Source organism: Brienomyrus brachyistius, unplaced genomic scaffold (assembly GCF_023856365.1).
Source record: "Brienomyrus brachyistius isolate T26 unplaced genomic scaffold, BBRACH_0.4 scaffold113, whole genome shotgun sequence".
In the NCBI taxonomy this organism is placed as follows: domain Eukaryota; kingdom Metazoa; phylum Chordata; class Actinopteri; order Osteoglossiformes; family Mormyridae; genus Brienomyrus; species Brienomyrus brachyistius.
The window spans coordinates 481,389-498,634 of record NW_026042388.1 but is presented as its reverse complement, the minus strand read 5'-3'; positions in this window follow the sequence as shown (position 1 = coordinate 498,634).

The following is a 17,246-nucleotide window of genomic DNA, read 5'->3' as shown; positions in this document are numbered from 1 at the left end:
AGATAGTTCAGGTCTGAAATTCTCTTTAGTCTAAGTTTGCCGTCACATCTCATATTTCATCAAGGAACATCTAGTAGGCCTACTCATTTCCAATCTTCTTTTTAATATAAGGGAATGCAATGTAGAAAACATAAAAGATCCTAAATGTTACGGGAGATATCTACATATATACTTTTAAATGTAATTAGAAATTAAAGTATTATCAGCAATTCCTTCTGATCTGACATTTGGAAAGAAAGATATTAGGAATAAGAAAGAAGTGTTCTCACGTAGTTGTGGTTGGCAAAACTGTCCATCGGCCGGTATTGCGTTGATGCATCTGCATGTGCCTTGAATGATGTCATCACAATGGGTGTACAGAACACAGCTGTCATACGACAAGGCAAACCGCTCTTCACACCTGCACTGGAATCCATTACCATTCGGGTAACAAACTGAGGAAGCAAGAATGAGATAGTCAGATGTGTTTTCAAGTTATTCATATCAGCAAAATTACCCATTTCCTTAAGTAATGAAAAGAAGAAGTTTTTCAAATATTGCTATCCCATCAAAATTATTGATAAATGCAGCTAGAAGAATAGCTTTCCTCCAGCGTAACAGCATAGATGAAAATCTCCGTTAGATAACGTGAAAGAAATGCTGAGGAAACAATCCGCAAGCGATTGCTTTTACCTGTTGTTAAGTTCACTCCAGTTACTTCAATGGCATTAGTCATTGGGTATGGGAATGATGTTGTTGCAAGCAGGTTCCTCAGATCATTTATCATTGCGATATCTGACACGGTCACCTCAATGTCAATGTCATAGTCCAATTCAGTTTTGGGAGCTGTATGATAGGTGAGACGAAAAGGTTCTACATACAGAGAGTCGATCATACTTGAAGACAGAAGCCAATAAGTAACATTCTCTATTATGTCATGAGGGATTCTAAACAGCAGAGGACATGAAGGCTTGTTTTTGATGTGCCACGCTACAGATGACAGGAAGATAGTTCAGGTCTGAAATTCTCTTTAGTCTAAGTTTGCCGTCACATCTCATATTTCATCAAGGAACATCTAGTAGGCCTACTCATTTCCAATCTTCTTCTTAATATAAGGGAATGCAATGTAGAAAATATAAAAGATCCTAAATGTTACGGGAGATATCTACATATAAACTTTTAAATGTAATTAGAAATTAAAGTATTATCAGCAATTCCCTCTGATCTGACATTTGGAAAGAAAGATATTAGGAATAAGCAAGAAGTGTTCTCACATAGTTGTGGTTGGCAAAACTGTCCATCGGCCGGTATTGCGTTGATGCATTTGCATGTGCCTTGAATGATGTCATCACAATGGGTGTACAGAACACAGCTGTCATACGACAAGGCAAACCGCTCTTCACACCTGCACTGGAATCCATTACCATTCGGGTAACAAACTGAGGAAGCAAGAATGAGATAGTCAGATGTGTTTTCAAGTTATTCATATCAGCAAAATTACCCATTTCCTTAAGTAATGAAAAGAAGAAGTTTTTCAAATATTGCTATCCCATCAAAATTATTGATAAATGCAGCTAGAAGAATAGCTTTCCTCCAGCGTAACAGCATAGATGAAAATCTCCGTTAGATAACGTGAAAGAAATGCTGAGGAAACAATCCGCAAGCGATTGCTTTTACCTGTTGTTAAGTTCACTCCAGTTACTTCAATGGCATTAGTCATTGGGTATGGGAATGATGTTGTTGCAAGCAGGTTCCTCAGATCATTTATCATTGCGATATCTGACACGGTCACCTCAATGTCAATGTCATAGTCCAATTCAGTTTTGGGAGCTGTATGATAGGTGAGACGAAAAGGTTCTACATACAGAGAGTCGATCATACTTGAAGACAGAAGCCAATAAGTAACATTCTCTATTATGTCATGAGGGATTCTAAACAGCAGAGGACATGAAGGCTTGTTTTTGATGTGCCACGCTACAGATGACAGGAAGATAGTTCAGGTCTGAAATTCTCTTTAGTCTAAGTTTGCCGTCACATCTCATATTTCATCAAGGAACATCTAGTAGGCCTACTCATTTCCAATCTTCTTTTTAATATAAGGGAATGCAATGTAGAAAACATAAAAGATCCTAAATGTTACGGGAGATATCTACATATATACTTTTAAATGTAATTAGAAATTAAAGTATTATCAGCAATTCCCTCTGATCTGACATTTGGAAAGAAAGATATTAGGAATAAGCAAGAAGTGTTCTCACATAGTTGTGGTTGGCAAAACTGTCCATCGGCCGGTATTGCGTTGATGCATTTGCATGTGCCTTGAATGATGTCATCACAATGGGTGTACAGAACACAGCTGTCATACGACAAGGCAAACCGCTCTTCACACCTGCACTGGAATCCATTACCATTCGGGTAACAAACTGAGGAAGCAAGAATGAGATAGTCAGATGTGTTTTCAAGTTATTCATATCAGCAAAATTACCCATTTCCTTAAGTAATGAAAAGAAGAAGTTTTTCAAATATTGCTATCCCATCAAAATTATTGATAAATGCAGCTAGAAGAATAGCTTTCCTCCAGCGTAACAGCATAGATGAAAATCTCCGTTAGATAACGTGAAAGAAATGCTGAGGAAACAATCCGCAAGCGATTGCTTTTACCTGTTGTTAAGTTCACTCCAGTTACTTCAATGGCATTAGTCATTGGGTATGGGAATGATGTTGTTGCAAGCAGGTTCCTCAGATCATTTATCATTGCGATATCTGACACGGTCACCTCAATGTCAATGTCATAGTCCAATTCAGTTTTGGGAGCTGTATGATAGGTGAGACGAAAAGGTTCTACATACAGAAAGTCGATCATACTTGAAGACAGAAGCCAATAAGTAACATTCTCTATTATGTCATGAGGGATTCTAAACAGCAGAGGACATGAAGGCTTGTTTTTGATGTGCCACGCTACAGATGACAGGAAGATAGTTCAGGTCTGAAATTCTCTTTAGTCTAAGTTTGCCGTCACATCTCATATTTCATCAAGGAACATCTAGTAGGCCTACTCATTTCCAATCTTCTTCTTAATATAAGGGAATGCAATGTAGAAAATATAAAAGATCCTAAATGTTACGGGAGATATCTACATACACTGAACAAAAATATAAACGCAACACTTTTGTTTTTGCTCCCATTTTTCATGAGATGGACTTAAAGATCTACAATTCATTCCAGATACACAATATTACCATTTCTCTCAAACATTTCTCACAAATCAGTCTAAATGTGTGATAGTGAGCACTTCTGCTTTGCTGAGATAATCCATCCCACCTCACAGGTGTGCCACATCAAGATGCTGATCTGACATCATGGGTAGTGCACAGGTGTACCTTATACTGCCCACAATAAAAGGCCACCCTGGAATGTGCAGTTTTGTCTCACAGCAAAATGCCACAGATGCCACAAGCATTGAGGGAGCGTGCAATTGGCATGCTGACAGCAGGAATGTCAACCAGATCTGTTGCTCGTGCATTGAATGTTCATTTCTCAACCATAAGCCGTCTCCAAAGGCGTTTCAGAGAATATGGCAGTACATCCAACCGGCCTCACAACCGCAGACCACGTGTAACCACACCAGCCCAGGACCTCCACATCCAGCAGGTTCACCTCCAAGATCGTCTGAGACCAGCCACTCAGACAGATGATGCACGGCCCCATGTTGCAAGGATCTGTACACAGTTCTTGGAAGCTGAAAATGTCCCAGTTCTTGCATGGCCAGCATACTCACCGGACATGTCACCCGTTGAGCATGTTTGGGATGTGCTTGACCGGCGTATACGACAGCGTGTACCAGTTCCCACTAATATCCAACAACTTCGCACAGCCATTGAAGAGGAGTGGACCAACATTCCACAGGCCACAATTGACAATCTGATAAACTCTATGCGAAGAAGATGTGTTGCATTGTATGAGGCAAATGGTGGTCACACCAGATACTGACCGGTTCTGAGTCCCCAGACCCCCAATAAAGCAAAAAACTGCACATTCCAGGGTGGCCTTTTATTGTGGGCAGTATAAGGTACACCTGTGCACTACCCATGATGTCAGATCAGCATCTTGATGTGGCACACCTGTGAGGTGGGATGGATTATCTCAGCAAAGCAGAAGTGCTCACTATCACACATTTAGACTGATTTGTGAGAAATGTTTGAGAGAAATGGTAATATTGTGTATCTGGAATGAATTGTAGGTCTTTAAGTCCATCTCATGAAAAATGGGAGCAGAAACAAGAGTGTTGCGTTTATATTTTTGTTCAGTATATATACTTTTAAATGTAATTAGAAATTAAAGTATTATCAGCAATTCCTTCTGATCTGACATTTGGAAAGAAAGATATTAGGAATAAGAAAGAAGTGTTCTCACATAGTTGTGGTTGGCAAAACTGTCCATCGGCCGGTATTGCGTTGATGCATTTGCATGTGCCTTGAATGATGTCATCACAATGGGTGTACAGAACACAGCTGTCATACGACAAGGCAAACCGCTCTTCACACCTGCACTGGAATCCATTACCATTCGGGTAACAAACTGAGGAAGCAAGAATGAGATAGTCAGATGTGTTTTCAAGTTATTCATATCAGCAAAATTACCCATTTCCTTAAGTAATGAAAAGAAGAAGTTTTTCAAATATTGCTATCCCATCAAAATTATTGATAAATGCAGCTAGAAGAATAGCTTTCCTCCAGCGTAACAGCATAGATGAAAATCTCCGTTAGATAACGTGAAAGAAATGCTGAGGAAACAATCCGCAAGCGATTGCTTTTACCTGTTGTTAAGTTCACTCCAGTTACTTCAATGGCATTAGTCATTGGGTATGGGAATGATGTTGTTGCAAGCAGGTTCCTCAGATCATTTATCATTGCGATATCTGACACGGTCACCTCAATGTCAATGTCATAGTCCAATTCAGTTTTGGGAGCTGTATGATAGGTGAGACGAAAAGGTTCTACATACAGAAAGTCGATCATACTTGAAGACAGAAGCCAATAAGTAACATTCTCTATTATGTCATGAGGGATTCTAAACAGCAGAGGACATGAAGGCTTGTTTTTGATGTGCCATGCTACAGATGACAGGAAGATAGTTCAGGTCTGAAATTCTCTTTAGTCTAAGTTTGCCGTCACATCTCATATTTCATCAAGGAACATCTAGTAGGCCTACTCATTTCCAATCTTCTTCTTAATATAAGGGAATGCAATGTAGAAAATATAAAAGATCCTAAATGTTACGGGAGATATCTACATATATACTTTTAAATGTAATTAGAAATTAAAGTATTATCAGCAATTCCCTCTGATCTGACATTTGGAAAGAAAGATATTAGGAATAAGCAAGAAGTGTTCTCACATAGTTGTGGTTGGCAAAACTGTCCATCGGCCGGTATTGCGTTGATGCATTTGCATGTGCCTTGAATGATGTCATCACAATGGGTGTACAGAACACAGCTGTCATACGACAAGGCAAACCGCTCTTCACACCTGCACTGGAATCCATTACCATTCGGGTAACAAACTGAGGAAGCAAGAATGAGATAGTCAGATGTGTTTTCAAGTTATTCATATCAGCAAAATTACCCATTTCCTTAAGTAATGAAAAGAAGAAGTTTTTCAAATATTGCTATCCCATCAAAATTATTGATAAATGCAGCTAGAAGAATAGCTTTCCTCCAGCGTAACAGCATAGATGAAAATCTCCATTAGATAACGTGAAAGAAATGCTGAGGAAACAATCCGCAAGCGATTGCTTTTACCTGTTGTTAAGTTCACTCCAGTTACTTCAATGGCATTAGTCATTGGGTATGGGAATGATGTTGTTGCAAGCAGGTTCCTCAGATCATTTATCATTGCGATATCTGACACGGTCACCTCAATGTCAATGTCATAGTCCAATTCAGTTTTGGGAGCTGTATGATAGGTGAGACGAAAAGGTTCTACATACAGAGAGTCGATCATACTTGAAGACAGAAGCCAATAAGTAACATTCTCTATTATGTCATGAGGGATTCTAAACAGCAGAGGACATGAAGGCTTGTTTTTGATGTGCCACGCTACAGATGACAGGAAGAGAGTTCAGGTCTGAAATTCTCTTTAGTCTAAGTTTGCCGTCACATCTCATATTTCATCAAGGAACATCTAGCAGGCCTACTCATTTCCAATCTTCTTCTTAATATAAGGGAATGCAATGTAGAAAATATAAAAGATCCTAAATGTTACGGGAGATATCTACATATATACTTTTAAATGTAATTAGAAATTAAAGTATTATCAGCAATTCCCTCTGATCTGACATTTGGAAAGAAAGATATTAGGAATAAGCAAGAAGTGTTCTCACGTAGTTGTGGTTGGCAAAACTGTCCATCGGCCGGTATTGCGTTGATGCATCTGCATGTGCCTTGAATGATGTCATCACAATGGGTGTACAGAACACAGCTGTCATACGACAAGGCAAACCGCTCTTCACACCTGCACTGGAATCCATTACCATTCGGGTAACAAACTGAGGAAGCAAGAATGAGATAGTCAGATGTGTTTTCAAGTTATTCATATCAGCAAAATTACCCATTTCCTTAAGTAATGAAAAGAAGAAGTTTTTCAAATATTGCTATCCCATCAAAATTATTGATAAATGCAGCTAGAAGAATAGCTTTCCTCCAGCGTAACAGCATAGATGAAAATCTCCGTTAGATAACGTGAAAGAAATGCTGAGGAAACAATCCGCAAGCGATTGCTTTTACCTGTTGTTAAGTTCACTCCAGTTACTTCAATGGCATTAGTCATTGGGTATGGGAATGATGTTGTTGCAAGCAGGTTCCTCAGATCATTTATCATTGCGATATCTGACACGGTCACCTCAATGTCAATGTCATAGTCCAATTCAGTTTTGGGAGCTGTATGATAGGTGAGACGAAAAGGTTCTACATACAGAAAGTCGATCATACTTGAAGACAGAAGCCAATAAGTAACATTCTCTATTATGTCATGAGGGATTCTAAACAGCAGAGGACATGAAGGCTTGTTTTTGATGTGCCACGCTACAGATGACAGGAAGATAGTTCAGGTCTGAAATTCTCTTTAGTCTAAGTTTGCCGTCACATCTCATATTTCATCAAGGAACATCTAGTAGGCCTACTCATTTCCAATCTTCTTCTTAATATAAGGGAATGCAATGTAGAAAATATAAAAGATCCTAAATGTTACGGGAGATATCTACATATATACTTTTAAATGTAATTAGAAATTAAAGTATTATCAGCAATTCCTTCTGATCTGACATTTGGAAAGAAAGATATTAGGAATAAGAAAGAAGTGTTCTCACGTAGTTGTGGTTGGCAAAACTGTCCATCGGCCGGTATTGCGTTGATGCATCTGCATGTGCCTTGAATGATGTCATCACAATGGGTGTACAGAACACAGCTGTCATACGACAAGGCAAACCGCTCTTCACACCTGCACTGGAATCCATTACCATTCGGGTAACAAACTGAGGAAGCAAGAATGAGATAGTCAGATGTGTTTTCAAGTTATTCATATCAGCAAAATTACCCATTTCCTTAAGTAATGAAAAGAAGAAGTTTTTCAAATATTGCTATCCCATCAAAATTATTGATAAATGCAGCTAGAAGAATAGCTTTCCTCCAGCGTAACAGCATAGATGAAAATCTCTGTTAGATAACGTGAAAGAAATGCTGAGGAAAGAATCCGCAAGCGATTGCTTTTACCTGTTGTTAAGTTCACTCCAGTTACTTCAATGGCATTAGTCATTGGGTATGGGAATGATGTTGCTGCAAGCAGGTTCCTCAGATCATTTATCATTGCGATATCTGACACGGTCACCTCAATGTCAATGTCATAGTCCAATTCAGTTTTGGGAGCTGTATGATAGGTGAGACGAAAAGGTTCTACATACAGAAAGTCGATCATACTTGAAGACAGAAGCCAATAAGTAACATTCTCTATTATGTCATGAGGGATTCTAAACAGCAGAGGACATGAAGGCTTGTTTTTGATGTGCCACGCTACAGATGACAGGAAGATAGTTCAGGTCTGAAATTCTCTTTAGTCTAAGTTTGCCGTCACATCTCATATTTCATCAAGGAACATCTAGTAGGCCTACTCATTTCCAATCTTCTTCTTAATATAAGGGAATGCAATGTAGAAAATATAAAAGATCCTAAATGTTACGGGAGATATCTACATATATACTTTTAAATGTAATTAGAAATTAAAGTATTATCAGCAATTCCCTCTGATCTGACATTTGGAAAGAAAGATATTAGGAATAAGCAAGAAGTGTTCTCACATAGTTGTGGTTGGCAAAACTGTCCATCGGCCGGTATTGCGTTGATGCATCTGCATGTGCCTTGAATGATGTCATCACAATGGGTGTACAGAACACAGCTGTCATACGACAAGGCAAACCGCTCTTCACACCTGCACTGGAATCCATTACCATTCGGGTAACAAACTGAGGAAGCAAGAATGAGATAGTCAGATGTGTTTTCAAGTTATTCATATCAGCAAAATTACCCATTTCCTTAAGTAATGAAAAGAAGAAGTTTTTCAAATATTGCTATCCCATCAAAATTATTGATAAATGCAGCTAGAAGAATAGCTTTCCTCCAGCGTAACAGCATAGATGGAAATCTCCGTTAGATAACGTGAAAGAAATGCTGAGGAAACAATCCGCAAGCGATTGCTTTTACCTGTTGTTAAGTTCACTCCAGTTACTTCAATGGCATTAGTCATTGGGTATGGGAATGATGTTGTTGCAAGCAGGTTCCTCAGATCATTTATCATTGCGATATCTGACACGGTCACCTCAATGTCAATGTCATAGTCCAATTCAGTTTTGGGAGCTGTATGATAGGTGAGACGAAAAGGTTCTACATACAGAAAGTCGATCATACTTGAAGACAGAAGCCAATAAGTAACATTCTCTATTATGTCATGAGGGATTCTAAACAGCAGAGGACATGAAGGCTTGTTTTTGATGTGCCACGCTACAGATGACAGGAAGATAGTTCAGGTCTGAAATTCTCTTTAGTCTAAGTTTGCCGTCACATCTCATATTTCATCAAGGAACATCTAGTAGGCCTACTCATTTCCAATCTTCTTCTTAATATAAGGGAATGCAATGTAGAAAATATAAAAGATCCTAAATGTTACGGGAGATATCTACATATATACTTTTAAATGTAATAAGAAATTAAAGTATTATCAGCAATTCCTTCTGATCTGACATTTGGAAAGAAAGATATTAGGAATAAGAAAGAAGTGTTCTCACGTAGTTGTGGTTGGCAAAACTGTCCATCGGCCGGTATTGCGTTGATGCATCTGCATGTGCCTTGAATGATGTCATCACAATGGGTGTACAGAACACAGCTGTCATACGACAAGGCAAACCGCTCTTCACACCTGCACTGGAATCCATTACCATTCGGGTAACAAACTGAGGAAGCAAGAATGAGATAGTCAGATGTGTTTTCAAGTTATTCATATCAGCAAAATTACCCATTTCCTTAAGTAATGAAAAGAAGAAGTTTTTCAAATATTGCTATCCCATCAAAATTATTGATAAATGCAGCTAGAAGAATAGCTTTCCTCCAGCGTAACAGCATAGATGAAAATCTCTGTTAGATAACGTGAAAGAAATGCTGAGGAAACAATCCGCAAGCGATTGCTTTTACCTGTTGTTAAGTTCACTCCAGTTACTTCAATGGCATTAGTCATTGGGTATGGGAATGATGTTGTTGCAAGCAGGTTCCTCAGATCATTTATCATTGCGATATCTGACACGGTCACCTCAATGTCAATGTCATAGTCCAATTCAGTTTTGGGAGCTGTATGATAGGTGAGACGAAAAGGTTCTACATACAGAAAGTCGATCATACTTGAAGACAGAAGCCAATAAGTAACATTCTCTATTATGTCATGAGGGATTCTAAACAGCAGAGGACATGAAGGCTTGTTTTTGATGTGCCACGCTACAGATGACAGGAAGATAGTTCAGGTCTGAAATTCTCTTTAGTCTAAGTTTGCCGTCACATCTCATATTTCATCAAGGAACATCTAGTAGGCCTACTCATTTCCAATCTTCTTCTTAATATAAGGGAATGCAATGTAGAAAATATAAAAGATCCTAAATGTTACGGGAGATATCTACATATATACTTTTAAATGTAATTAGAAATTAAAGTATTATCAGCAATTCCCTCTGATCTGACATTTGGAAAGAAAGATATTAGGAATAAGCAAGAAGTGTTCTCACATAGTTGTGGTTGGCAAAACTGTCCATCGGCCGGTATTGCGTTGATGCATTTGCATGTGCCTTGAATGATGTCATCACAATGGGTGTACAGAACACAGCTGTCATACGACAAGGCAAACCGCTCTTCACACCTGCACTGGAATCCATTACCATTCGGGTAACAAACTGAGGAAGCAAGAATGAGATAGTCAGATGTGTTTTCAAGTTATTCATATCAGCAAAATTACCCATTTCCTTAAGTAATGAAAAGAAGAAGTTTTTCAAATATTGCTATCCCATCAAAATTATTGATAAATGCAGCTAGAAGAATAGCTTTCCTCCAGCGTAACAGCATAGATGAAAATCTCCGTTAGATAACGTGAAAGAAATGCTGAGGAAACAATCCGCAAGCGATTGCTTTTACCTGTTGTTAAGTTCACTCCAGTTACTTCAATGGCATTAGTCATTGGGTATGGGAATGATGTTGTTGCAAGCAGGTTCCTCAGATCATTTATCATTGCGATATCTGACACGGTCACCTCAATGTCAATGTCATAGTCCAATTCAGTTTTGGGAGCTGTATGATAGGTGAGACGAAAAGGTTCTACATACAGAGAGTCGATCATACTTGAAGACAGAAGCCAATAAGTAACATTCTCTATTATGTCATGAGGGATTCTAAACAGCAGAGGACATGAAGGCTTGTTTTTGATGTGCCACGCTACAGATGACAGGAAGATAGTTCAGGTCTGAAATTCTCTTTAGTCTAAGTTTGCCGTCACATCTCATATTTCATCAAGGAACATCTAGTAGGCCTACTCATTTCCAATCTTCTTCTTAATATAAGGGAATGCAATGTAGAAAATATAAAAGATCCTAAATGTTACGGGAGATATCTACATATATACTTTTAAATGTAATTTGAAATTAAAGTATTATCAGCAATTCCCTCTGATCTGACATTTGGAAATAAAGATATTAGGAATAAGCAAGAAGTGTTCTCACATAGTTGTGGTTGGCAAAACTGTCCATCGGCCGGTATTGCGTTGATGCATTTGCATGTGCCTTGAATGATGTCATCACAATGGGTGTACAGAACACAGCTGTCATACGACAAGGCAAACCGCTCTTCACACCTGCACTGGAATCCATTACCATTCGGGTAACAAACTGAGGAAGCAAGAATGAGATAGTCAGATGTGTTTTCAAGTTATTCATATCAGCAAAATTACCCATTTCCTTAAGTAATGAAAAGAAGAAGTTTTTCAAATATTGCTATCCCATCAAAATTATTGATAAATGCAGCTAGAAGAATAGCTTTCCTCCAGCGTAACAGCATAGATGAAAATCTCCGTTAGATAACGTGAAAGAAATGCTGAGGAAACAATCCGCAAGCGATTGCTTTTACCTGTTGTTAAGTTCACTCCAGTTACTTCAATGGCATTAGTCATTGGGTATGGGAATGATGTTGTTGCAAGCAGGTTCCTCAGATCATTTATCATTGCGATATCTGACACGGTCACCTCAATGTCAATGTCATAGTCCAATTCAGTTTTGGGAGCTGTATGATAGGTGAGACGAAAAGGTTCTACATACAGAAAGTCGATCATACTTGAAGACAGAAGCCAATAAGTAACATTCTCTATTATGTCATGAGGGATTCTAAACAGCAGAGGACATGAAGGCTTGTTTTTGATGTGCCACGCTACAGATGACAGGAAGATAGTTCAGGTCTGAAATTCTCTTTAGTCTAAGTTTGCCGTCACATCTCATATTTCATCAAGGAACATCTAGTAGGCCTACTCATTTCCAATCTTCTTTTTAATATAAGGGAATGCAATGTAGAAAACATAAAAGATCCTAAATGTTACGGGAGATATCTACATATATACTTTTAAATGTAATTAGAAATTAAAGTATTATCAGCAATTCCTTCTGATCTGACATTTGGAAAGAAAGATATTAGGAATAAGAAAGAAGTGTTCTCACGTAGTTGTGGTTGGCAAAACTGTCCATCGGCCGGTATTGCGTTGATGCATCTGCATGTGCCTTGAATGATGTCATCACAATGGGTGTACAGAACACAGCTGTCATACGACAAGGCAAACCGCTCTTCACACCTGCACTGGAATCCATTACCATTCGGGTAACAAACTGAGGAAGCAAGAATGAGATAGTCAGATGTGTTTTCAAGTTATTCATATCAGCAAAATTACCCATTTCCTTAAGTAATGAAAAGAAGAAGTTTTTCAAATATTGCTATCCCATCAAAGTTATTGATAAATGCAGGTAGAAGAATAGCTTTCCTCCAGCGTAACAGCATAGATGAAAATCTCTGTTAGATAACATGAAAGAAATGCTGAGGAAACAATCCGCAAGCGATTGCTTTTACCTGTTGTTAAGTTCACTCCAGTTACTTCAATGGCATTAGTCATTGGGTATGGGAATGATGTTGTTGCAAGCAGGTTCCTCAGATCATTTATCATTGCGATATCTGACACGGTCACCTCAATGTCAATGTCATAGTCCAATTCAGTTTTGGGAGCTGTATGATAGGTGAGACGAAAAGGTTCTACATACAGAAAGTCGATCATACTTGAAGACAGAAGCCAATAAGTAACATTCTCTATTATGTCATGAGGGATTCTAAACAGCAGAGGACATGAAGGCTTGTTTTTGATGTGCCACGCTACAGATGACAGGAAGATAGTTCAGGTCTGAAATTCTCTTTAGTCTAAGTTTGCCGTCACATCTCATATTTCATCAAGGAACATCTAGTAGGCCTACTCATTTCCAATCTTCTTCTTAATATAAGGGAATGCAATGTAGAAAATATAAAAGATCCTAAATGTTACGGGAGATATCTACATACATACTTTTAAATGTAATTAGAAATTAAAGTATTATCAGCAATTCCCTCTGATCTGACATTTGGAAAGAAAGATATTAGGAATAAGCAAGAAGTGTTCTCACATAGTTGTGGTTGGCAAAACTGTCCATCGGCCGGTATTGCGTTGATGCATTTGCATGTGCCTTGAATGATGTCATCACAATGGGTGTACAGAACACAGCTGTCATACGACAAGGCAAACCGCTCTTCACACCTGCACTGGAATCCATTACCATTCGGGTAACAAACTGAGGAAGCAAGAATGAGATAGTCAGATGTGTTTTCAAGTTATTCATATCAGCAAAATTACCCATTTCCTTAAGTAATGAAAAGAAGAAGTTTTTCAAATATTGCTATCCCATCAAAATTATTGATAAATGCAGCTAGAAGAATAGCTTTCCTCCAGCGTAACAGCATAGATGAAAATCTCCGTTAGATAACGTGAAAGAAATGCTGAGGAAACAATCCGCAAGCGATTGCTTTTACCTGTTGTTAAGTTCACTCCAGTTACTTCGATGGCATTAGTCATTGGGTATGGGAATGATGTTGTTGCAAGCAGGTTCCTCAGATCATTTATCATTGCGATATCTGACACGGTCACCTCAATGTCAATGTCATAGTCCAATTCAGTTTTGGGAGCTGTATGATAGGTGAGACGAAAAGGTTCTACATACAGAAAGTCGATCATACTTGAAGACAGAAGCCAATAAGTAACATTCTCTATTATGTCATGAGGGATTCTAAACAGCAGAGGACATGAAGGCTTGTTTTTGATGTGCCACGCTACAGATGACAAGAAGATAGTTCAGGTCTGAAATTCTCTTTAGTCTAAGTTTGCCGTCACATCTCATATTTCATCAAGGAACATCTAGTAGGCCTACTCATTTCCAATCTTATTCTTAATAGTAGGGAATGCAATGTAGAAAACATAAAAGATCCTAAATGTTACGGGAGATATCTACATATATACTTTTAAATGTAATTAGAAATTAAAGTATTATCAGCAATTCCTTCTGATCTGACATTTGGAAAGAAAGATATTAGGAATAAGAAAGAAGTGTTCTCACGTAGTTGTGGTTGGCAAAACTGTCCATCGGCCGGTATTGCGTTGATGCATCTGCATGTGCCTTGAATGATGTCATCACAATGGGTGTACAGAACACAGCTGTCATACGACAAGGCAAACCGCTCTTCACACCTGCACTGGAATCCATTACCATTCGGGTAACAAACTGAGGAAGCAAGAATGAGATAGTCAGATGTGTTTTCAAGTTATTCATATCAGCAAAATTACCCATTTCCTTAAGTAATGAAAAGAAGAAGTTTTTCAAATATTGCTATCCCATCAAAATTATTGATAAATGCAGCTAGAAGAATAGCTTTCCTCCAGCGTAACAGCATAGATGAAAATCTCTGTTAGATAACGTGAAAGAAATGCTGAGGAAACAATCCGCAAGCGATTGCTTTTACCTGTTGTTAAGTTCACTCCAGTTACTTCAATGGCATTAGTCATTGGGTATGGGAATGATGTTGTTGCAAGCAGGTTCCTCAGATCATTTATCATTGCGATATCTGACACGGTCACCTCAATGTCAATGTCATAGTCCAATTCAGTTTTGGGAGCTGTATGATAGGTGAGACGAAAAGGTTCTACATACAGAAAGTCGATCATACTTGAAGACAGAAGCCAATAAGTAACATTCTCTATTATGTCATGAGGGATTCTAAACAGCAGAGGACATGAAGGCTTGTTTTTGATGTGCCACGCTACAGATGACAGGAAGATAGTTCAGGTCTGAAATTCTCTTTAGTCTAAGTTTGCCGTCACATCTCATATTTCATCAAGGAACATCTAGTAGGCCTACTCATTTCCAATCTTCTTCTTAATATAAGGGAATGCAATGTAGAAAATATAAAAGATCCTAAATGTTACGGGAGATATCTACATATATACTTTTAAATGTAATTAGAAATTAAAGTATTATCAGCAATTCCCTCTGATCTGACATTTGGAAAGAAAGATATTAGGAATAAGCAAGAAGTGTTCTCACATAGTTGTGGTTGGCAAAACTGTCCATCGGCCGGTATTGCGTTGATGCATTTGCATGTGCCTTGAATGATGTCATCACAATGGGTGTACAGAACACAGCTGTCATACGACAAGGCAAACCGCTCTTCACACCTGCACTGGAATCCATTACCATTCGGGTAACAAACTGAGGAAGCAAGAATGAGATAGTCAGATGTGTTTTCAAGTTATTCATATCAGCAAAATTACCCATTTCCTTAAGTAATGAAAAGAAGAAGTTTTTCAAATATTGCTATCCCATCAAAATTATTGATAAATGCAGCTAGAAGAATAGCTTTCCTCCAGCGTAACAGCATAGATGAAAATCTCCGTTAGATAACGTGAAAGAAATGCTGAGGAAACAATCCGCAAGCGATTGCTTTTACCTGTTGTTAAGTTCACTCCAGTTACTTCAATGGCATTAGTCATTGGGTATGGGAATGATGTTGTTGCAAGCAGGTTCCTCAGATCATTTATCATTGCGATATCTGACACGGTAACCTCAATGTCAATGTCATAGTCCAATTCAGTTTTGGGAGCTGTATGATAGGTGAGACGAAAAGGTTCTACATACAGAAAGTCGATCATACTTGAAGACAGAAGCCAATAAGTAACATTCTCTATTATGTCATGAGGGATTCTAAACAGCAGAGGACATGAAGGCTTGTTTTTGATGTGCCACGCTACAGATGACAGGAAGATAGTTCAGGTCTGAAATTCTCTTTAGTCTAAGTTTGCCGTCACATCTCATATTTCATCAAGGAACATCTAGTAGGCCTACTCATTTCCAATCTTCTTTTTAATATAAGGGAATGCAATGTAGAAAACATAAAAGATCCTAAATGTTACGGGAGATATCTACATATATACTTTTAAATGTAATTAGAAATTAAAGTATTATCAGCAATTCCCTCTGATCTGACATTTGGAAAGAAAGATATTAGGAATAAGCAAGAAGTGTTCTCACATAGTTGTGGTTGGCAAAACTGTCCATCGGCCGGTATTGCGTTGATGCATTTGCATGTGCCTTGAATGATGTCATCACAATGGGTGTACAGAACACAGCTGTCATACGACAAGGCAAACCGCTCTTCACACCTGCACTGGAATCCATTACCATTCGGGTAACAAACTGAGGAAGCAAGAATGAGATAGTCAGATGTGTTTTCAAGTTATTCATATCAGCAAAATTACCCATTTCCTTAAGTAATGAAAAGAAGAAGTTTTTCAAATATTGCTATCCCATCAAAATTATTGATAAATGCAGCTAGAAGAATAGCTTTCCTCCAGCGTAACAGCATAGATGAAAATCTCCGTTAGATAACGTGAAAGAAATGCTGAGGAAACAATCCGCAAGCGATTGCTTTTACCTGTTGTTAAGTTCACTCCAGTTACTTCAATGGCATTAGTCATTGGGTATGGGAATGATGTTGTTGCAAGCAGGTTCCTCAGATCATTTATCATTGCGATATCTGACACGGTCACCTCAATGTCAATGTCATAGTCCAATTCAGTTTTGGGAGCTGTATGATAGGTGAGACGAAAAGGTTCTACATACAGAAAGTCGATCATACTTGAAGACAGAAGCCAATAAGTAACATTCTCTATTATGTCATGAGGGATTCTAAACAGCAGAGGACATGAAGGCTTGTTTTTGATGTGCCACGCTACAGATGACAGGAAGATAGTTCAGGTCTGAAATTCTCTTTAGTCTAAGTTTGCCGTCACATCTCATATTTCATCAAGGAACATCTAGTAGGCCTACTCATTTCCAATCTTCTTTTTAATATAAGGGAATGCAATGTAGAAAACATAAAAGATCCTAAATGTTACGGGAGATATCTACATATATATACTTTTAAATGTAATTAGAAATTAAAGTATTATCAGCAATTCCCTCTGATCTGACATTTGGAAAGAAAGATATTAGGAATAAGCAAGAAGTGTTCTCACGTAGTTGTGGTTGGCAAAACTGTCCATCGGCCGGTATTGCGTTGATGCATCTGCATGTGC